The following is a 23524-nucleotide window of genomic DNA, read 5'->3' on the forward strand; positions in this document are numbered from 1 at the left end:
GTGTGGTGATTCCTCAAGGATCTAGAACTAGAAATACCATTTGACCCAGCCATCCCATTACTGGGTATATACTCAAAGGATTATAAATCATGCTGCTATAAAGACACATGCACACTTAAGTTTATTGCGGCACTATTCACAATAGCAAAGACTTGGAATCAACCCGAATGTCCATCAGTGACAGACTGGATTAAGAAAATGTGGCACATAAGATCCGGCCACTGCACTCCAGCCTGGGCGACAGAGCGAGACTCCGTCTCAAAAAAAAAAAAAAAAAAAAAAAAAAAAAAAAAGAAAATGTGGCACATATACACCATGGAATACTATGCAGCCATATAAAAGGATGAGTTCATGTCCTTTGTAGGGACATGGATGCAGCTGGAAACCATCATTCTCAGTAAACTATTGCAAGAACAGAAAACCAAACACCACATGTTCTCACTCATAGGTGGGAATTGAACAATGAGAATACTTGGACACAGGAAGGGGTACATCACACACCAGGGCCTGTTGTGGGATGGGTGGAGAGGGGAGGGATAGCATTAGGAGATATACCTAATGTAAATGATGAGTTAATGGGTGCAGCACACCAACATGGCACCTGTATACATATGTGACAAACCTGCACATTGTGCACATGTGCCCTACAACTTAAAGTATATTTAAAAATATTTTTAAAATGTAGAAGTTTATAATTCAGTAAATAGTAAAATTAATATTAAAATCCTATATGAAATATCAACATTATTATAGGAATTAATAAAATGCATTCAAGTATACCAACTAAAATTAAATCCCAGAAATCAAAAAGATAACTGTAACATCTGAAACTTAATAATTAATGAGCAAATATTTCATAGAGAAGGAAAAAATTGTCAAGACATGTGGAACATGTAGTTTTTTCCAATCAAATGTCACTAAACTATACAATATTTAACCTGTCATTAGTATAAATTACCAATATTTTGTGTAATATTACAACTGAGAACAATTTTTAAAGAGAGAACGGATACTTGCATACAAATGAACTAAACGGAATGTATTTTCAATGTTGGTCCAACCATTACACCTCTAACAATACCATGGTTTTCAGTGGGGCTTTGGAAAAAATATTTATTTATTTTATTTATTTATTTGTTTTGAAACGGAGTCTTGCTCTTTCGCCAGGCTGGAGTGAAGTGGCGCCGTCTCGGCTCACCACAACCCCCGCCTCCCAGGTTCAAGCAATTCTCCTGCCTCAGCCTCCCTCTTTTTTTTAATTTAACAAATATTTATTAAGCACCTACTTTGTGCCAGGCATTGTGCTAGGCACCCTCACTGTGTGCTGTTCCCACACCCACAATCATCTGCTTAGAAATTAAAACCAAGTAATGCAACACAGTCGCAACCATACAAACTGGGGGGCTAGGGGCAGTATCGGAGATGCAGGTGATTCCCAGGATAGAATATGCACCCACCAGAAGCCTGTTTTCCATCTCTCTGTAAGTCCCCACTAAACAGTTCTTTTAAAGCTTCCCAATGTTGTTAGAGAGGAATGTTGTTCTCTCTGTGCGCCCCAAGGCTGGCACCTGGTGGACCTTCAGATACTCTGAATGCTATTGGATAAAAGGGGCCCGATGGCCTGGTGTAAAGAATATCAGTATTTGGATGAGAAAATGCTTTTTTTCATTTCATATGGTTCCAACAACCCTTATGAAAGATATAAACATCCCTGCCCTGACTATGGAAATGTTGAAGGTAGACCTGGTTGTGGATTCCCGAGTCAGAATCTTCCAGTTGTCCACACCCTCACAAGGCCAGAGAAGTGAGAGGAGATTTCTATTCTGGAAAGGAGTGAGTGGACGGCACAACTGGTTTGGAGACACGACAAACTGCGCCTGCATTTACAGAAGCAACGCACACAGGGAACGTCCTAGCGCCATCTGGTCTCCCACACACGCTTGGGACTCACGGGCGGGGCCTGGGCCTTGACCAGCCTTGGTTGTCAGTGCCTGGTTTGGAGAGTCCTGCGCTGAATCCCTGCAAGTCCTGGATCTTCCCGTCCAGCACCTCCAGGAAGCTCTTCACCTCCACCTCCAGGGGGCGCTGTCGGGATTCGCTCTCCTCAGCCTCTGTCTTTAGGGAACGCGCTTTGTCTTCCTGGTTTTGATCCTCTCTCTGCCGCTTCCATCTTCTCAGAGATACCGTCGCGCTCTGAGGTGAGCTGAGATGTGAGTTCACTTTGTTTCCGGAGATCTTCCAGCTCTGCATCCTTTTCTCGGAGCTCGGCCTCCAGCTCCTCCATCCTCCTCCTCAGCTGCGTGTTCTTCTCCTTCTCCCTGTGGATGTCACGGCCTCTTCCTCTGCTCCGCGCTGGCCGCCGACTCCTGCAGCGCCGTGGGCAGCCGGGCGTCGCTCTCCCGCCGGGCCTGCAGCTCCATCTCCCACCTCTTCCCGTGGGCAGCCCCTGCGTCGAGGCCGCCTTCAGCCTGTGGTTCCCAGACTGCAGGTGCCGGTCGGCTGCAGCGGCGTGAGAGGCCTTTCCATCGTCCGTCCCGTTGACACTGGATGCCGGAGTAGAAGATGGGGCTCCATTCCACGCCCGGGTTCTTGGGATGATCACTCGAGGGCTCCATGTTCTCCTGGGTCTTGTCTTTGGCTATCATGGCCGCTTCTTCCACCTCCTGGAAATTCTCTGCAAACTTTGTCAGCTGCTGCTCAGAGGAAAACCCCAAACCAAACGCCGTGTCAGCTCTGCTGTCGGCCCAGTGCCCAGACGTCTGTGACGTGTTGGTGAAGGTCGTGTTTGGTGTGACTGTGCTGTTTATGGTCACCTTGGCTCCGTCCACACTGACGATCCCATAGCTGTTCCTTGTGACATCACAGAAGCAGGAAACGGTGACCGCCTGTGGCTCGCAGGCATCCAGTTCTTCTTGGTGTTGGGGTCAGTCTGGAAGACCCGCGTTCCGGGGTGAGGATGGGCTGTTCTCCCATCTCCAGCGCTGCTCAGGCAGCCGCTCCGACCCGGCCTCTGGTGCTCGCTCTTCACTGGCTGTGCATCCGCTCCCTGCGCAGCACATGTGCCGACCCCTGTCCGCTTGGCTCAGCCCTGGCGCCACTCCATTCAGCCAAGTGGGCTGGGCGGGGGCTCTGGAAAAAATCATTCTAAGACATAAACTAAAAGAATAATCTATAATATGGGACGACAGGATTCTATCTCAGAAAAAAAACAACTGAAAATACGTAATACAAAGTCCTGAGAAGAAATCTTGAAGCACAGGAAGGTCTCATGTATAGTAAGTTGTAATATGTTTATTGTTAAAATTATTACCTTTGCGTTGTTTCGAAAAATTGAAGCAAAGCATAATGAAATTAAGTGTTTTGTGCTTATGTAGTCCAACAGCATGTTGAGAAAACTGAAGAGCCCTGTAATCCTGAGGAGGAGGCCTAATCCAAGGAGGGAGAGGCTCCCGGTCCTGTGGACACACACGGTTTGCCTGCTTCTGCCCATGTAGGAGCTGCTTCCTGAAGCCTTCAGGAGGCAGGAGGGTGAATGAGTTTCTAAGGACAATCTAATCACATCGTGACGGGGAGAAAAACATTCATGACCTAGAACGGATAAAAAATGTCTAATTACAATTTCATTGAAAATTGAAAAACTCTGGTTGTATATATTTATAGTGAATAAAGTTATGTGATGATTTATGAATGCAATATGGAATAATTGATTCGAACTCATTGACATATATATCACCTTAAATCCTCAAATTTTTATTTTTGTGTGTGTCACAAGGACATTTGAAATTTGTTCTTGGCTGTTTGAAAATGACCAATACACTTTGTTTAAGGTTACAAATAGACATCAATTTATGTAAACTATAGGCAATGATTGAAAGGAATTGTGGATTGCTATAATTTATGTGTTTCATTCTTTAGGACATATTTTATATATTTTTATAATTTTACTATAATATTAAATATAAAAGACTACACATGTATGCATAAGTTTGTGTATTTACACGTATGTCTATAGATGTAAATTAATGTCCCTATAGCTATGTAGTAGCTAATATCAACATATGTTAACAAAACTCTAAAAGAACAAGTGCAAATTATTACAAAGAATTATTTCTCGATGTATTTTTTAAAAATACCCCTATATATAAATTAAAAATTAATAAAACACAATTCCCAATAAAAAAGTTCATGATAAATAAACATAGTAAAATATCGCAACTTAATAAGACTCCAGAGTCCTGCAAAAAGTAGCCTGCCTCCTGCAGATGAGAAAGGAAACCTGCATAGCCCTGCAGGGAGGTTTGTGTCTGGGCTCACACTGACCTCCCCTCACTGTGTACAGTAATACATGGCTGTGTTCTCGGTTTTCAGCCTGTTCATTTGCAGATGAAGTGTGTTCTTGGCGTTATCTCTGGGGATGGTGAATCGGCCCTTCCCGGAGTCTGTGAGGTATGTGCTACCCCCATTAGGATTAACTTGTCTAACCCACTCCAGCCTATTCCCTGGAGCCTGGCGGACACAGTTCATGTAGTAGCTACTGAAGGTGAATCCTGCAGAGGCTGCATAGGAGAGTCTCAGGGACCCCTCAGGTTTTGCCAAGCCTCCCCCGGACTCCACCAGGTGCACCTCACACTAGACACCTGCAACAGAGACACCCTGGTCAGAAACTGCTGCACGTATCCACTGTTTTTCTCACTTATGTCCGCTCACACTCACACATCTCTAGTTCTCTATAGATCACCTTTTAAAATATCAACAAGGAAAACCCAGCTCAGCATCAACTCCATGGTGAGTTCTCTGTGTTCGGTGTTGATCACCGAGTGAAAACACCTGGGAATTCTGGGGCTGGGCTCCGATCCAGGAGCTGCATGGTCACAGCTGGCCTGGTTTTTATGGGCAGAGGGAGGGCCCTATTGGCATGTCTCCTGCTATATAGCAAGCTCTGTGGTGGGACAGCTGCGGAGAAGGCAGTGCCCAGAGCAGATGAGAGTGTCCTAGAAAACACTGAAGGTAATCCTGGCTCCCTGGAAAATATAGCTTCAGATTTTGTGATTGTGCCTTGATAATCATTTAGCAGACATCAGCTTATTTAATTTTTACATATTTGCAGAATGTATTTAATGCAAGTGTCAATGTTACATTTTTAGAGAAGATAAATTACAGAACAGAGCAGTTGTACAATGTGTCCAATATCACACATCTGGCCAGAGTTAGCCCTATTACCTGTGTCTGTACCTCTAAACGCCGGAAGAGACTGCTCCCCTGAGACAACTCCAGGCCAGTGTGGGACATGCCTAGAGAAGTTTTCAGGATGTCCCACCTGTCATAACACCTTTACGTAATTTTACCTTTTCTAGTGTTTACCTGAAATACACAGTCAGTGTTCACATGTGTGTATTTTCAGTAGTCTGTGATTATTCATGTGTCCATATTCATCTCTTTCTTGCTCTTTCTCAGCCAATATATTCATTTTTGTTACTGCTTTATTCTAAAACTCAGTCAATAATGAAATCAAATTGATAGTACGGAATTTGGAAAATGTTAATATATGTGTGCGGTTGTTGAATCAGCACTTCAATCATGTTTTAGCAATTAAATTAATCTCTAATTTTTTTGTCTCACTTCTTTGTAATTTTATTTCACCACCTTTTTACACTCACCACCCTATTTTCAGAAAAATTTAGATATTCTCCATGTTAATTTTGAATAGTTTCATCTTCTACACTTTATACAAATGAAGTAACATGAAGTTTCCTGTGAATTCTTTAGCTTCCTTCAGTCAGCACAATTATTTCATAATGTCCCCATGTTCTTATGTGAATGAGTCATGCCTTGATTTCAATGGTTCATTGTATTTCAGTACATGAAACTTCTCAAATTGTTCAACAATGCACCAAATAAGGAATATTTGATTTGTTGTCTTAGTTTCTGAATTTTATTTAGAAAGCAGATACTAAGCATGAGAATAGAAAAAAATGAGAAAATGATGATCTTATTCTAACCTCATTAACAAAAAACTTTAATGACTACAAAAGAATAAATCCTTCAACATATCTGAGTTGATGTCACAGAGAAATAGAAAAACCTGAAATCTGAGAAAATAGGGGCCTGCAGAGAGACCTGGGGTCCATCTATTAGAGTAGGTCTAATACCATGCAATGAATGGGTCAGGTCCCACTCATTGCATGGTATTGAAGATAGGAAAAAGCTAACCTGGAAATGTTTAATCAGTTGCTTGAGGACGTGTGTACTAATGGTACGAGAGTGTGAAACTCCCAGACTAGCAGGCTTTTCTTACAAATTTGGGGAAATCCCCAGACAAGTCACCCACCTGCTCTCCTGTGGTGTTGACTGAGGAGGAAGAACAGCAGCTCCTTTCAATGCTGAATCCCCATTCACTACATGTGGGAGACATTAAATTTTGTGTCCTGTGGGCACCGGTAGAATCAACTAGAACGTAAGGAAACAGGACACCAAGGAAACTCTACCAGGACACACTTCCCATCTCTTTCCTGAAGAATGAAATCCTGAATCTGTGGGGTAAGTACAGTGGGTCAGAAGCTGAGGACACTGATGAAAATCCACTGTGGCTGGGAAGAGGCACTCTGACACTTGGCGAAGGGAAGGAGCAGGAACGCTTGTAAGACCATGCTTCAGAGCGAGTCTCACCACCCGTAGCTAAGAAGGAGGTTCGGTCAGAAGTTTGGAGAATGTCCTGCTGTGTCCGAGCCCCTTCACCACACAAACAATCACCAAGTACAAATGTCAGTGGGATGCACCTGCCACAGCTGAAAGACACAGGCTCTCTCTGGGGAGAATAAAATGTGAAGACCCAAAGTCAAACGGACCAAATGCACGTATCACTGGAGGAACCTGAAGTTTTTGTGAACAGAAGAAGCTGACTTCAACTCTGATAGCCATGGCAACAACACACTTGAAACCCAGCCCTGACTAGATTCCCAGAAATGTGGTTATTAAAAGCCCAGCAGAATGTATTGTGTGATCATCTCCAGGAAGAAAATAATAAATATAGGAAAATAATTACAAGGGAAATGCAAACTGGAATTCTACGTGCATTACAATTTCATTAAAAGTGAAAGGCAAATAAAATTATGTCATAAAAAAGATCTTGAGACAATTTGTCTGCACATTCATGTTTCAGGGCACAATTTTACAAAGTTTCTCTGCTAGTAGCCATGTGCTATGAGTTCAAAACATAGATCTATACAAAGAAATTAAGACTGTGAAAAATGGGAAAATCAAGATGAAGTACAGTTTTATCTTTGTAATTGCTATAATATAGAACTGTATACATCAGTAAAAGATTACATATTATATTTTATAACATTGTTAAGTGCAAACTGAGAATAAACCAGAAAGAGTGGTGAGAAGGAGGAATTGAAAGCACACAGTTACACTATCTCTGTACTTCATATCAAGGCCATCACAGTGTTTGCATTAGAATCGAATTACATACAGTTCTTATTGTAAACCTTATGGTAACCAATACTATATTTATAAAAAGTGAATTGTATAATCTGTTAATAGAGATATAAACATCATTATAAAATGCTAATTTAAACAAAGAATGACAGAAACAAATATTAGTTTAAAAAATAGAATTCATTATAGTTGTTTTAAAAAAGAAAGACCCAACTATTAGCTATGTACAAGAAAGTTATCCTACATATTCACAAATAGAAAAAGATGGGAAAACATGGATTATGAAAATATGAACCAAGAGAAAGCTATACTAGCTGTGTAAATTTCACACAAAGTAGACATCAGAAAAAACACTTTTAGGACTTAACAGGGATTACATAGGATAAAGTTACAAGTTTTTAAAAAGACACCAAAAAAGACTCACCAAAAGTGTAATAGATGAAGAATGCACCATTCTTTGTGATTTCAGAACAAACGTGATAACAGAAGTAAGAGTGCACGTAAAAACTTCCTCTTGAATTTCTCCCTGTTGCCACCACACCAGCCCTGGTCCTGGAGCCTGCTGGACCAAGCTGATGCTACAGTCAGTGAAGGTGAATCCAGAGGCTGTGCAGGAGAGGCTCAGTGAACCGCTGGGCTGTACAATTTTTCCACCTCAGACTCCACCAGGGAACTTCACACAGGTCTTCTGCAAACAGAGAGAACAGACTGAGAACAGCCCCATGTGGAGCAGCCACAGCTGGACCTGATTCATAAAGGCCACTAATATTGAGGGTGATGAGGAGGGAAGCCCAGATCAGTGCAGACCCCACGGTGTGGACACTGAGGAAGGGCACAGACATGGAGTGGCTCCTCCCCAGGGCCTGAAGGAACAGGGGATGAGCTGCCTTTCATAAGGAGGGGAGGGGACACATTTCCACATCTTTCTTTTTGTGGTCATGGGTGCACTGCTCAGCATTGCTCATCCATCCTCTGCTTCTACATTTCAGGGAGGGCAGGGTGAAAGGATTCCTGGTTCTGGACAGGGTTAATCTGCCCATTACTCTTTTTCATTCTCTAATGTGGATACTATTCAGGTATCTTCATAGCAACAAACATTATAGACAAAAAAGACAAGTAAGAACATAAGAAATACATTTTCAGAGAAAACAGACATCTGTCTGTAATCAGTACATTTAGAGCTAGAAACCAGTGTTCCTGACAATGAGGCAAAGTTAAGTTGAAATGAAAAAAAATACATATCTACACCTTGTCAGGAAGGAGTTTTATAATTGTCATTCTCGTGAGATCAATTTGCCACAAAATTATTCAACATTGGATATATGTGCTTGTGTCAGGAAGCAGTCAATGTGGAAATGTGTGCACTTATCTGAGTGAAGAGTTCACATGGAGACATGTCTGCTTGTTTGAGACAAGAGTCCACATGAGGAAATGTCTGTTTCCTGAGGAAAGAGTAAATGTAAGGACATATGTGGTGGTCTGAGGAAAGAGTCCATGTGGGGACATGTGAGTTTGTCTGAGGGAAGAATCCACATGAGTAAAGGTGTGTTTGTCTGACAGAAGAGCCCACATGTTGACAGATGTCTGTACCCATCTGAGGGTAAATGAAAGTTCAGGGACAGTGCATGCCTGAACTCAGGGAAAACTTTTCTGAACCAAGGAAAGAGAAGAATGCTCTGGGTTGTTTGCTTGTCAGGAAGAAAAAACCTGAATCACGTAGAAAATTGATTTTTTAAATTAAAGGTCTTCATTGAATGGAAACATTGTATATGCAAGTCAGGAAAATTACTTCATTCTTTCTTGCATGCATCTCATAACATTCCCACACTCCCAAATACATTATTAGATAATTTTATAAAGTCTGTATTTAATCCAGGGGTTAATGAATTGCTAAATATATTTCAATTGTATATATTTAGGTTTACATTTTCCATCACAAAATTATGAGCTTAGATAAATTAATTGTGTCATGTCTCAACCATTGCATATCACCAGAATATTCTTATTCTTCTTAAACAGAGCCTGTTTTACTTATTTTACACCCACCCTCTAAATTCCTGGAATATCCTACTTATTTGACTGTAGTTTTGGGTGTAACAGAATTTCAGACTGATGAAACTATACCGTGTAATTGAAACAACTTCACAGAAGAAAGTGGAAAATGAAGTTGCTGATCTAAGTAACTTTGAAAATAAGGAGGTTCTATAAGTTTTAATTGTAAACAAACCGCACATCGGCACTCTATTCTAGTAGATAAACATGTTTCCTACAAGGGTATAACTTTACATTTCTGATGCCATTCTGCATGTGTCCTGAAATAAGTAATAAAATGACATATGATGGGATTGGGGATTCCTCACTTTGCAGTGGGTGGTTATGGACACTCGAGGAAGGAAGGTTGGAAAGGTCTTTATGGTAGCATAGCTGGGTGGAGAGTCCAGTGTCTTCTCATTTTTAATGTAATCAAGTTACAGAAGATTAGATACATAAACAGTTTTGAAGTGTCTGTAAACATGGGTTCATATAAACATGCACATTTACTAGGCCAATTGGTTGAGAGGTCCCAGAAGTACTTATACGACGTTAACAACACACATACCCAGTATCACAATATTTTATTTTAATATTATTCTTTAAAGCCAGAAACAAGGAATCTTTATTAAAATGGCTAATTCTATGTATGAAAAAGGTAATATAGAAAACGAGCTTAGAATTTATTGTAATACCAGGAAGTAACAAAGTGTTCAAAAACAGAAGGATGAAGTGGGCTGTAAGGATGTAGGATCCAAACTAAATCAGCTCCCGGTACCTAATAAAGCTTTGGCGATTTGAACAATAAAATGAATAATGCAGTGTGGATCTGTTTCAGAGTATGAAATAGCTATCCATAAGCCAATACAGATATTATTAGATGATTAAATAAAGAAACAATGGGAAGAAGAACACATCTCCTTACAGAATTCTTCCAAACACCTCAGGAGGATAGTCCTCCAATCAAAAGGTGAAGGTTAAACACTCATGAGTTGATTGTGGCCTGAGATTAGAGACATGGGAAAAAAATCACTAATACTGTATTTTATAATGAGACTTCAGATATAATGCCAAATACATGATGTACGAATTAGTTTTCGTTTATGTTTTTGTCTACATTTGTGCAAACACACACACAAACACACACATTTTTCTGCAATACCCCCTGATAAGGGAGAAAAAGGCAACCACACACTTGGAGAAAATACTTCCAAGTCACATGTTTGTTAAATCAATTTTTTTAATTTGTTAAATGACTTTTATAGTCAATATGCAAGTAAACTTACAACTAATCAAAACAAAACAATGCAGTTAAAAATGAACCAAATATCAGGAGAGGCATCTCACCAAAAATTATATAAAAATTGTTAAATATGAATTTTTTATGAGGGAAGTGTGCATTTATATAAATACTAGATAACATTACTCACCTATTAGCGTGGCTAAAACTCACTATTCTCATGATGATAAATGGAAATATGAATGTGGAAAAACAAGAAATATTATGCATTGATGGTGGGAATTCAAAATGTTACACGCACAAAATGAGATTCTTGGCATTTTTTAAATAGAGATAAAAATAGAGTTAAAATGTGCACTTGTGTTTGGGTTCCAAAATATTTACAACATTGATTCAGAAATTGATGTTTACAAAGATTGATTCAGAGGAAGTTCTGTATCAGATTTCTTAATTTGGTTCATTCTACAATCCCTGAAATTTGCTCACAGAATAAATGTCATGTGAAAAATCTCTCAAATAACTAAAATCCCATCCACTCAAGCCCTTGTCCAAGATTCTGTCGCACCCAGTGCATAACATAGCTGGTAAAGGTGTATCTGGAAGCCTTCCAGGAGACCTTCACTGAGGACCCAGGCTTCTTCACCTCTGCCCCAGACTGCACCAGCTTCACCTGGGAGTGGGCACCTGTGGGGAGGACACAGGAATGAATGAAAGCCCACTTGACTGAACTCAATCCCCTTCGGGAACCCCTTACCTGTACCTACTGCCACCAAGAAGAGGATCCTCCAGGTCCGGTCCCTAATGAGGAGCTGTGCTCTCAGGGGCTTCTCTGGGGGAGGGATGTGGTTATTGGGTGATGCTCTCAAGGCTGAGATATATCCATATTTACCTCCGTGGATCTCAGATTATTCATATATTCATGAGTCAGAGCATTTCATTGCTCAAGACTCTGATTCAGGATAAGAAACAGTAGATGAATGACACATCAGCCTTACACGAGTGGGATTCTGATGGTCCAAGCCCTAATCCTGCTTAAAGAAACGGATGCCCTGCTCCATTAACAAATTTTTGTGGCCAGACACCCTTTCACTGAAAAGCAAGCACCCAGAGGACATGCTCCTCACTGTGAACCCACGTTTGATTAGCATGGAGACCACACGGAGGATTTCTGGAACCATCACTCTTCATGACACTGACCAGGTGCTGTGACCCCATCCTGGTCCCATCAGGCACCAGCCACAGCTCATTGGTGACTCTGAGAAAGTGAGTGCTGATGTCCCACGTGAGTGTCCAGCAGGTCCCTCTGAGATCTGCTGGGCGCTCCCGAGACAGTGTCTCCAGCACCTGCCTGGCATGGTAATCCACCAGGATCTTCAATAGAACCACCCTTGGTTTACAGATTTGCCCCGTAATGCATAATTAGAGTTGATTTTCTCGTCTCACAGAAAATAGGAATCAAAAGATGGAAAAGAACTTTAGAGTTCTTTATGAACTCACTACTCCAAAAATAATTGTCAAGGAATTCGTGTTTTGAATAAGTCTGGGTTTTATTTCCTACTCCATTTAATAGAATTTCATGAAGTGTTTATGTACTTTCAGTTCATGCCCATAGATTCTCATCTTTACGTATTGGTTTCTGACTCACTGGGTCTGTGTACCTGCCACACTCTCAGATCCATCACTGCCCTGTCAAATGCACAATGTGGGCAACATTACCTAACATGGAAATCTGAATTTTTTTATTCATAGAAATATAGTGACTCCCACAATTCTGTATCCATTCAATTAGTAAAACCATTCCTATCATTTATATCATCACTATTAAGATATTTATTGTCCTAGAAACACACTTTAAAAATAGTTCTCGTTGCCTTAAGTTATATGAATGGTTCCGATGTAACAGAATATTTAAAGGCACATCAGCAGCTGGTTGAACACTTAGTTTTGTTGTTGTTGTTGTTGTTGTTGACAAAGGAAGACACAGGCCCTGAGAGGAAACCTCCTCCCCATCCTTCTGTACACCTGCTCTGGGGTTGGAACCTGTGCTTGGTGGCTCCTGAGTGCCCCCTCCAGCCCAGCCTTGCCTTGCAGTGAGGTTTCTGCAGTGGCTGTGACCTTGACCAGGCGTCTCCAGGGGAAAAGCTCTACTTTCGTCTTTACTCCCTTTTGTGGTTTCAGTGTCCCTGGACTATTTGCTTACATCTTACCTGGATACATGTTACCTGGACTATTTACCTGGATTTGCTTACATCTTACCTGGATTATTTGCTTATCTTACCTGGATTATTGCTTACGTCTTACCTGTCTATGGACTATTTTCTTACATCTTCATATACTCATGGAAGAATGGGGGAGGGATCTGGAATGGAAGATTTGTCTTCCTTCACATAGGATAAGGTTCTGGAAAAGTTATTCCCTGTAGGAACTTTTGGAGAAGGCTCCCAGCATATTTTTCAGTAATTAAACTTCCCCACTTCTGACCCAAAGGAAACCTATTTGGATGTATTGTTTCAAATCTGGAGGTTTCTGGAGGGAAAGTCCAGAAGACTGAGGAGTGTATGGCCCTCTGGAACTGTCACTTCACCCTAGTCCACATCTGTCTTGCAGTGCTTACCATGTAAGTGCCCTCAACAGCGCTATATATATATAAATATATAAAGTGTGTGTGTGTGTGTGTGTGTGTGTATGACACTTCCTTTACTGGAACAGAAACAGCAGAAATATTTCTGCAGCTTCTGTTCCAGTAAAGCTAGTGTGAACTACCATTCTGGACATGCCTGTCTCCCCAGTTTTGGGAGTGGGCAATTTTTTATTGGAATTTCATTCCTTTGATGAATTCCCAAAGGTACTGAAGATCAGATTGTGTAGATACCTCTTGACTTAAGAATGAGGGTGATGACTTTTGTAATCTTTACATTTTGGAGCAAAGACCAAAAGTGCAACCAAAGGTCCTCTTCATGTTACTGGAGCGAGGATTCTAACCTGATTACATAGATGTGGTACCTGGTCTGACATAAATGAACAGGCAAGGCAACAGAGAAATGACATGGCAGGAAGTTTATGAAAAGTCTCAGCAATTTTAATTTTCTTCTGAGGAAGCAGAAACTGTGAAAGTAAAACAGTGTGACTGGTCATGTCTCAGGTGATGTTCTGTTCTGGAAAGTATCTCCAGTCCTGGGCTGGATCTAGTGGGTGCACCTGGGCACCCAAACCTGAAATAGTGGCTCTTATTCCTTAAACACAAGACATTTCAATGAGAAAGCTGTTCTCAGTTGAGCTTCAGAGCAGGGAGGAGGAGATGGAGGTGTCCTTGGCTTCTCAGAATTACTGAAGCTTGAAGACCAAGGCCACCTCTGACAAGCAGAAATCCACTATAAGCGCATCACATCAGCTCTGTCTTCAGGAATCTTTAACTGTGTGGGAGGCGAAGGAATGTAATTTATTCCTTTCTGCTAATGCAGTGTGCTTCAGAGAAAATAAATTGAAAATTTAATATAGTTTTTTTGCCATAATAGGGGAGAGAATATGAATAACTCATAGCAATACAAGTGCTCACTCCAGAGCCTGCAGAAGGAGCAAGTGCACCATTGACAGAAGGAAGCGCCCTGCCCGAGGAAGCAGGAGCCCTAGAATCCTTCCCTGAGAACTGCCCTCCAGATGCCACGTGTCAGTGGAACCTGGGCCCGTGCCTGGGATCTTGTGTAGTAGTGGATAGTGTGGAGAGCAGAGCACAGCTCCATTCCTCCTCACTGTGTGACCTGGGATGTGACCTCTTCCTCTGAGCTTCATTCCAACTAGGTGATAAAATGAAATAACAGCCTTAACTTTACCTGTGACCTTTCTGGTAAGAGCCAGTGATATTCAGAATTGTTATCACTATTGTTGTCCAAACCCTTAAATATCATGAAAATACCTGTGTGACCCCTCGTCTCAGACCTCAGATGACCACCTCGCAGAGAGCACACCTGCTTTGTTTCTGTCACAGACATGTTATTAGAACTGGAAAGTATGTGTACCTTGTTATAGAATTTATCTTAGTTATGTTACACTGGATGAAGTTAGAATTAGTGACAGAAGTTTAGCTGATGGGATATCTAAGCAAACTATCGACGGTGTGTCTTCATTTCTCCCTGCTTATTATAGATAATGTGAGAGGAGAGAGAAAAATTAAAGGGAAAACTATTGACCAATAGTCAGGTGTTTTATAAACAAAGGAGGTTTTCACATCTTTAAATTAAACCCCATTAAATTAAATAAATTAAGGAATTTTAAGACATTTTTCCACATTCTAGATACATGTCTAATACAGAGTTAGTTAAATGCAAAAAGAGATTAACACAGAAAATGGAAATTCAGCAACAGATAATTTTGCCAAATAGGCAGATTTAAACTAGTTTGGAAATTTACCCATATATTCAAAGAATAAACTCCAGATTCAAATAAGAAATGATAAAATGTCTATGTTTAATGACTGGTTGAGAGAAGTTTGAACGAACATTATTTTGATGAATCATACATCAATAATAAAACTTTGTCCAGTGGTCCACATTTTCAAGGGGCTGCTTGAGTAAATCGTTTCTACCTCCCCTACCTGTGATTTCTGGCAGAATCTATCATCCTGTAAAACCCAGGGACCATTAAGAACAGAGACAGAAGTTTGAATACTACGAAGTTTTGAGAGACCCAAATTACTGCCTGGACTGATTGGTGAGGGTGATCTCTACAAGCCTCGTCTTTGAAGAGTGTATGGTGGCTTTTGTTATAATGAACAGGTAGCAACAAAGGCAGTCAAGGAAAATGAAGGAGGAGGGGAACATAGTCCAAACAGAAGAACAACATAAAGATCCAGAAACTGATATCAATGAAAAGGAAGCATATGGATTACCTGGAAGAAAATTTAAAGTAAATGTCAGAAACAAGTTCAATGAGCTAGTGGCAGCATGCAAGAACAATGTGAGAATTTTAATAGAGATAAAACATTTAAAAGATGACTAAACAAAAATATTGATGCTGAAGAATACAATAAGTCAGCCAAAAATTTTAACAGAGGATTTTAGACCAGACTAGATCAAGTAATAGAAGAAACAGTAAACTCAAAGAAAGATCGTTTGAACTAATAGAGACAGAGAAGAAAAATTTAAATGAAAGAAATAAAAGGAGTTAAAGACTTATGTGTCTTTAACACACTGAAAACTAAATTATGCATTGAAGAGTTATGCAAAGATTAGATAAAAGGGGTAGCGAAGGAAGAGGGCGAGACGGAGAGAGACGGAGAGAGAGAAAGGCAGAAAGGTTTTCAAAGAAGGAATAGCATAGAAATTTTCTAAATCTGGATAAGCAAATATTCATCCACATCCAAGAAGCTCTATATATTTTAAATAAGGTGAACCAAATGAGAAAGATCAGAGATAGTATGAAACCACGTTGCTAAACGGAAAGGTTTTTGAAAACAGAAAGAAAATGAGCAGATTTAGCAGATTTCTCAGCAGTAGGTTTTCAGTTCAGAATGGAGAGGAATTATATTTGATAATGTACGGTTTAGTGATAGAGATTATTTCGGAAAATGTGTTTCTAGTCAATGTCATCATTGTGCAAGCATCATAGGGAGAACTTACACAAACCTGTAAAGAATACCCTACTACACATAGGCCATTTGAAACAGCACAAAGTTTCCAGACAACCAGCCTGTACAGCGTGTTACTGCTCTGAACACTAGGAAACTGAAACGCCGTGGTAAGTATCTCTCTATCTAAACACATATAAATATGGAACACCTTTAGTGAAAATACAGTATTACAATGTTATGTGGCCACAAGCATACATAAGGTCTATTATTGACTATAACATTGTTAAGTAGCACATAAATGTATTCAAATTGCTGGGGGAAAAAAACTGAAAAACAAACAAAAGTCTGCCAACCAAGAAACTTTACCATGTAAATCTTTTTGTAAAATAAAAGATAGATAAGACCTTTCCCAGAGAAGCAAAAGATAAAGGAGTTCTTCAACACTGGGCCTGCCTTAAATAACAAAGACTCTCAACTAGCTCTGCAAAATAAGGACATAGTTGCATCAGCTCCATTCTGGCCTCTGTCATTTGATAGTTTTGTGTGAATTTTCTTTCTGTTCTTTCAGGACTTTCTTTCTCTCTCAACTTCTAACTCCGTTCTCCTTTTAATTCTCAGTTTATTGAAAAGATTCATATTTAGTTAAGAACACTAAAACTTTGGAAAAAAATTTCATCTTAACCCAACAAATTTAATTAACTGTCTTCACGGATGCCCATCTGTTTTTTCTTGTTTTGTTTTCCTGTGGGATATGGCCCTTGTTTCTACTTCAGTCCAGTCCTTATTTCCATATGCATGAGGCATCCAACCATCACACACCCAGGAACATCTTGGAGGAAGGGACGCTACCATCTGCCTCATCAGCCTTCAGGTGCACAGTGGCCATTCCTTCAGCTGTTGTATGTGCTTTAGGGCTTTCCATTTAAAAGTGTATTTCACTATCCCCCAAATAAAGTTCCTGGACCTTAAAAAGTGACGTGGTGTTGGGGGCATTGACATCCAAATTTCATTGAAAGTCTCTTCTTTCCTTGGTAATTGAGGAAGACTGGGAAGAAGGGAACAAAACTCAGACATCATGTAGCTCCTCATTTAGCAATAGATTCAGTGCAAATTTAGAAAGTTGAAGACATAGAGTGATGTTGGTGTGGTTTTCTGTGGCATACTAAGGAGACAGCAGAAGATGGTCAGTGGTCAGTCTCCATCCAGCTGGTATCCATTGTCCATTAGTTAGGTCTTCAGAAAAGATAAAAGACAACTTTTGTGACAAAGCCCCAAGGGCTTCATTAAAACACTTTGCCCAGAAATTGGCCAACAGGGACATGACAAGTGTTTATATCACAGCTACTATTTTTTGCCTACTTTATGTAGAAATCTGAGAGATGTGCCCAGCCTCAGGGGGCAGATTCTCCATCCAGGGGACAGCGCTAACAGTGTTATGTAGTATTAGTAGGTCTGGGTCTTCCTAAGAAGACAACACGGAGTGGGTGGCTTAAACAATAAATATTGATTTTCTTACAATTCTGAAGTCTGAATGTTGAAGATCAAGGTGCTGGCAGGGTTGGTTCTTGGTGTGGCTTCTTCCTGGCATGCACTGGGGCACCTTCTAATACACTGCGTCTCCACATGGCCTCTTCTCTGCGTGCACGTGAAAAGTGAGAGGTCTCTGGTGTCTCTTCCTCTTCTTAAAAAGACAGCACGTCTATTGCATTAGGTTCTCACACTTCTGACCACATTTAACCTTAATCATTTCATTAAAATTCAAATAGAGATCCTTTGAACTTAAGGCTTCAACATATGAATTTCAAAGAAAGAACAATTCAATTGATGACACAAACCAAGAGATGGTGAGAAGCATTAGAATATATATATTTTTAATCACTAAGGAATAATGGGCCATGCAGGAACTTGTAGGAAAGTTCCTAGTAATCGGTGAAACTTCAATTGTAAGAGGAAAATGTGCCTTCCTCCTTTCTTTTCTGGCAGAAGAATGTGAGGAAGCAGAACCACAGATATCAAAGAAAGAGGAGCCCTGGGGACAGCTGAGGTGCTGGTGAGGAGGGAGAGCACTGAGCAGATGAGGAAGCCCCGCCCTCCCTGCACCTGCTCCTGACCCGGCCTCCTGCTCTGTGGGCCCCGCGCGCCCCCTGCTGGTCCTGAGCGGCACCTGCGCCCGCCCCCTCCGCCTCCCTGCAGGGAGGTTTGTGTCTGGGCTCACACTCACCTCCCCTCACTGTGTCTCTCGCACAGTAATACACGGCCGTGTCCGCGGCGGTCACAGAGCTCAGCTTCAGGGAGAACTGGTTCTTGGACGTGTCCGTTGAAATGGTGACTCGACTCTTGAGGGAGGGGTTGTAGTAGGTGCTCCCACTACTACCACCGATATACCCAATCCACTCCAGCCCCTTCCCTGGGGGTTGGCGGATCCAGTTCCAGTAGTAACCGCTGATGGAGCCACCAGAGACAGCGCAGGTGAGGGACAGGGTCTCCGAAGGCTTCACCAGTCCTGGGCCCGACTCCTGCAGCTGCACCTGGGACAGGACCCCTGTGAACAGAGAGACCCACAGTGAGCCCTGGGATCAGAGACAGCCTCCCATATCGTCATATCTGCATCCCCGAGACACTCACATCTGGGAGCTGCCACCAGGAGGAGGAAGAACCACAGGTGCTTCATGTTCTTGCACAGGATGTCCGTGACTCTCAGAGAGCATTTCCCATGTGAGCTGGACCCTGAATTTAAGGAAATGTGTGGTGGTTTCCTGTGGGTGCCTAAGTGAGGATTTGCATATGGGTGGTGCCTTTGTATGGAGAGGTGAAAAGGGATGAGGGAGGCCCCAGGCTTTGGGGCTCACCCTGAGAGGAAGATGCTGGCTGTGCCCTCTAAGAACTCAGTTCTCTTCCTGGGGCCTCCCCTCGCCAAGCCCAGAGTCCTCTTCTTCCAGGTAGGGAGATGGGCTGAAGGAGCTGGTCTGGGCGATGAGTATTATCATGGATCAGGGATAGATTTTGGAATAGGTTCAATGCTGTTGTACCCTTGAAGATTTATATGAAACCAAACAAACATCCAGGTTATCTAAATTGTCAAATCTCCATTCAAAACATTAGGGCAGCAGCTAAATATATTCATCACAGTGAATTTATACAAACCTACATCCATGCAATGTTTATTGTAATTCAGAATATCCAGCGTGGTTAGTGGGAATATATCTGTCCCGGAGAGTGTGTCATTTAAAAGAAAAACAAAAACAAAGCAAAACAAAGAAACATCTGAGACCTTCCCTTTTGTGACCGTTTGAAATCTGGGATTCTGTCTGCAATCTCAGGAGAAGGTAGTGGGACGTATCTCCAACCGTCTCAATGTGTGATGCTGAGAATGTGGCCTGACCATTACACACTTCTGTGTGAATAGATGTAGATTGGGGATCACAGTGACAATTTCAGTCAAAATCTATAATAGGTCCGCACAGGAGCATAGTCTCATCATCAAGATTAGTGCAATTGCCTTTCCTGGGAACAAGAGAGGACATCTGTGAGCCTTCCCCTCTGAGAGCACAAGGAACTCTGGTTCTTCCCTGACAGGTCACACTTCTGAAACATGGCTGGACAATGACACTCAAGCCCAGAGTCCTCACCCACATATTTATCGTGTCAGGTACACCTGTGTCTGAAAGTCTTTCTCCTTCATTGAATTGCATGAACATACCTTAGAGTTTGCGGTATTGCAACTTGGGCATTTGACATTAGTTTGGTGAATTATATAATCAATAATTATCTCCATGGATGTGGGTAACAGGAGAGTCATCAGAAGTTGGGTGTGTTTTAACATCAGGAGAAACCTGGGCTCTCTTGTTAGGACTGAACAAGTGAGCTGACCTGTGGGACAACAGAGGAAAAGACACAGACCCAACATTCAGAGCCAGGTGAGCTCCTTACCTACCAGGTGGTCTCTGGACATTTTGTTTAAACAGATCCAGAAAGACCTTCCTCACCATCAGGAGAATTATGAACATTGAGGGAAATTGAGATAAATTTTTATTTACAGAGAATAATTCATAGGCTTGTAGACATCTATGTCAGTGTGTACAGGATTGCTAGGATATGCTCATACACAGAACAGAAGAAATAATTCTATTTCATGGAAAGAAAACCAAAGAGCTTCTGAATTGGTAGGTATTCTTTGCCACAAATGTGTCAGGTCACTAGATCATGTTATGATGCTGTAGGTAACATTTCCCAACCTTGTCCTGGAGACAAAATGCAAAAGAGTAAAGATTCAAGTGAGATTCCTTTGAAAAATATCAGTAAGGAACAGGCGAAAAGAAAGGAACCATTATGGAAAGAGTGGTAATGAAATGAAACAGTAAATTCCATGTGGAGGTGGCAGGGAAGTTCCATCTGACAGCTCATTTTCACCTCTATGGGTACCGAGCACCCCCTGCAGCCCAGCTCCCACCGTGAAGGGAGGTTTCTGTCTGAGGTCTGAGTGAGCCGGAGTCATTGTGAGCCGTTCAGAAAAGCAGCCTGTTCCAGGGTGTGCGGAGTCCTCCTGAGTGAAGAGGTGCTGAATATACACACGTTTCACTGCCCTCATTGTGTTTTATTCTCCAGACTCTCTTGCTGTCCAGATTTGAACACGTGGAGTATTGATGGAACTCGTCATGACTGGGAACTTTTCAGTGAAGATGTAGGTAACATATTTGTGTAATTAAATTTGGATTGTGAAAATATTATTATCCAAAATGTCAAAGTCAGAACCTATTAATTTTTTCTTTTTTATATTTTACAGATGAAGGGTTCTTTGATTTCCCAGGCTGGACTGCAGTGTCATCTATTAATTTTATAGCATAAAAATGATCAGCCCAATTTATGTAGTCATGTTATCTCCATCAGGGATTTAGGTCCATGTGGCCTGTGACATAGCTCTAATCACAGAGGGAAGAGCAGTGATTTGTTGAGTTGATGCTACTTTTTCAGAGGGGAATTTAAACAATCAACTCCTCACCTTACCCAGTCTATTTTCATAACTGTGCATGACCCTTGGAAATGCAGTCACCATTTCTTACATAATGGGAGTTAACTGTGCCATGAAGGTAACAAGAAGACGTGTAAATTTCAAGTCTGGGTAATAAACTGTTGAATTACAAAGCCTGGAGCCAATCACATTCTGGCATCTTGTTTAATTAGTTGTGAATTTGTTTTCAGTTGTGTAGTTCAAGTTCCCATAACTCACTTTCTGCTAAAATAGTCACATATGATAATCTTGAGATATTAAAATGAAAAAAATAACTAATTTCAAAATGAACCCAACTTCCAGGAGAGATGAAAATTCCTTTGTGGTGAAGGGTGTGAAGGGTGGAGACATGGTTGAATACTGAGGTTGTGTTCACAATTGTATTATTTTAATTAGGGAACTTCTGTACATCCCTTATATTTATTAGAAATTCCCTTTGAGAACCTTGATCTAACGTAATTCGTTGATGGATCACACAAAAACAATGAAGCTGAAGGTTATTGAGCAGGAATCGCATTACAAGTTTAGCTTTCCTTTAGAACACATTCCTCTACCTGATGTGGAATTAGCCCAGGTGCTCTGATGAGAGCTTGTCAATTAATCAAAGACCCACAAATGGGCACATATGTGTCTGGAACAGGGCATGGCTTTGGGATGCTTTGCAAACAAACTGGCTTCTGACATCTTCTGGAAAACCCATCAAAATGGCAAGTTAAGAATCTCTTAGGAGCACCCGTCTATCCCATGCTCTTAGCTAATATAAAAGTGGAAGTCGATGAAAAATGAGATAAGATGGAAATTAAAGAAACTGCTGCACCACTGCCTCAGTTCAGCACAGCTGCCTCCTCCCTCAGGGCTTCTGACTCTCTCAGGATGTGGGTTTCCACATTGTGTCTCTCATATAGTAATGCACGGCTGTGTCCTCAGCCTTTAGGCTGCTGATCTGCAGATATGTGGTGCTGACAGAGGTGTCCGTGGAGAAGACAAACCGTCCTGTGAAGCCCTGGGCATACGTTGGGCTTCCAGTGTAGGTGATGATCCATCCCATTCACTCAAGCCCCTGTCCAGGGGCCTGTCATACCCAATACATACCATAGGTGGTGAAGCCATAACCAGAAACCTTAAAGAAGACCTTCATCGAGGACCCAGGCTTCTTCACCTCAGGCCCAGACTGCACCAGCTGCTGCACCAGGAGTGGGCACCTGTGGAGAGGAGACAGGAGTGGGTGAAGTCTCACATGACTGGCCTGGTTTCCTCCTCAGCCCGGGGACTGGGGAGCCCCTGACCTGTTGCTGCTGCCACCAAGAAGAGGATGCTCTAGGTCCAGTCCATGGGGAGGAGCTATGATGTAGGGGCTTCTCCCAAGGAGGGGTGTGGTTGTTGGGTGATGCTCTCAGGGCACAGATATCTATATTCCCCTCGGTGATTTGCATATTCATGAAGGATGGTATTGAATAGCCCAATTCCTGACCCAGTATTAAAAAGAGTAAATAGATGACACATGGACGACACAATTGTAGAAGCTGAGGGTTCAAGCCGTAATCCTGTTAGAGGCCATGCGTTCCCTACATATTCCTGAACTCTGTGTTGACAGAGCTTCCCCTACTGGAGAACAAGCTCCCCCAGGACACGCACCTCACTTTGAATCCACATTAAATAATCAGGGGCAATTTAAACCATTTGTAGACCTTAATAAATGAATGCGTTATCTGGGAATGAGTGTGTTTGTCCAATAATTGCACTTATCTGTAAGAAAGGAGCTCTTCCCTGACCTTCAGCTATTTACCATTAAGATATCTTTCAGAGTTTCAAATCACCATTGTAAAAGTGGTTCTCATTATAACATCCAGTTTGGTAAATGTTCACAATTGAATGGGATATTTATATAAACATCAGCAGTCCTTGTGAACATTGAAGCCATTGGGTAATTTTTTAACCCTTACTTTCCTCTCACCTTGCCCTCTTTTGCAGTCACCAATGTCTATTACTTTTATCTATGTACATGTGTATGCATTGTTTACATTACAAGAGAGAAAATGTATTTTATATTTTTTCTGAGTTATTTTATTTTGGATAATGTCCTTCAACTCTATTCATGTTGCTATGAAAGGCACAATTTCACTTTTTGTGGCTGCATACTATTCCATGATTTACATATATCATATTTTATCTAATCATCCATTGATTGACACTTAGATAGATTACTTGATTTTTCTATTGAAAATGGTGTTGCAATAAA

The 23524-nt window shown here is 41.4% G+C and overlaps 1 pseudogene; it reads right to left on the bottom strand.

Annotated features, from left to right (window-relative positions):
• Nucleotides 1-1813: 1813 nt before the first annotated feature.
• Nucleotides 1814-2973, bottom strand: LOC135971632 (homer protein homolog 2 pseudogene; annotated as a pseudogene).
• Between the last annotated feature and the right edge of the window lie 20551 nt (nucleotides 2974-23524).

The sequence above is a fragment of the Macaca fascicularis genome, chromosome 7 (genome assembly GCF_037993035.2).
Source record: "Macaca fascicularis isolate 582-1 chromosome 7, T2T-MFA8v1.1".
Lineage (NCBI taxonomy): Eukaryota > Metazoa > Chordata > Mammalia > Primates > Cercopithecidae > Macaca > Macaca fascicularis.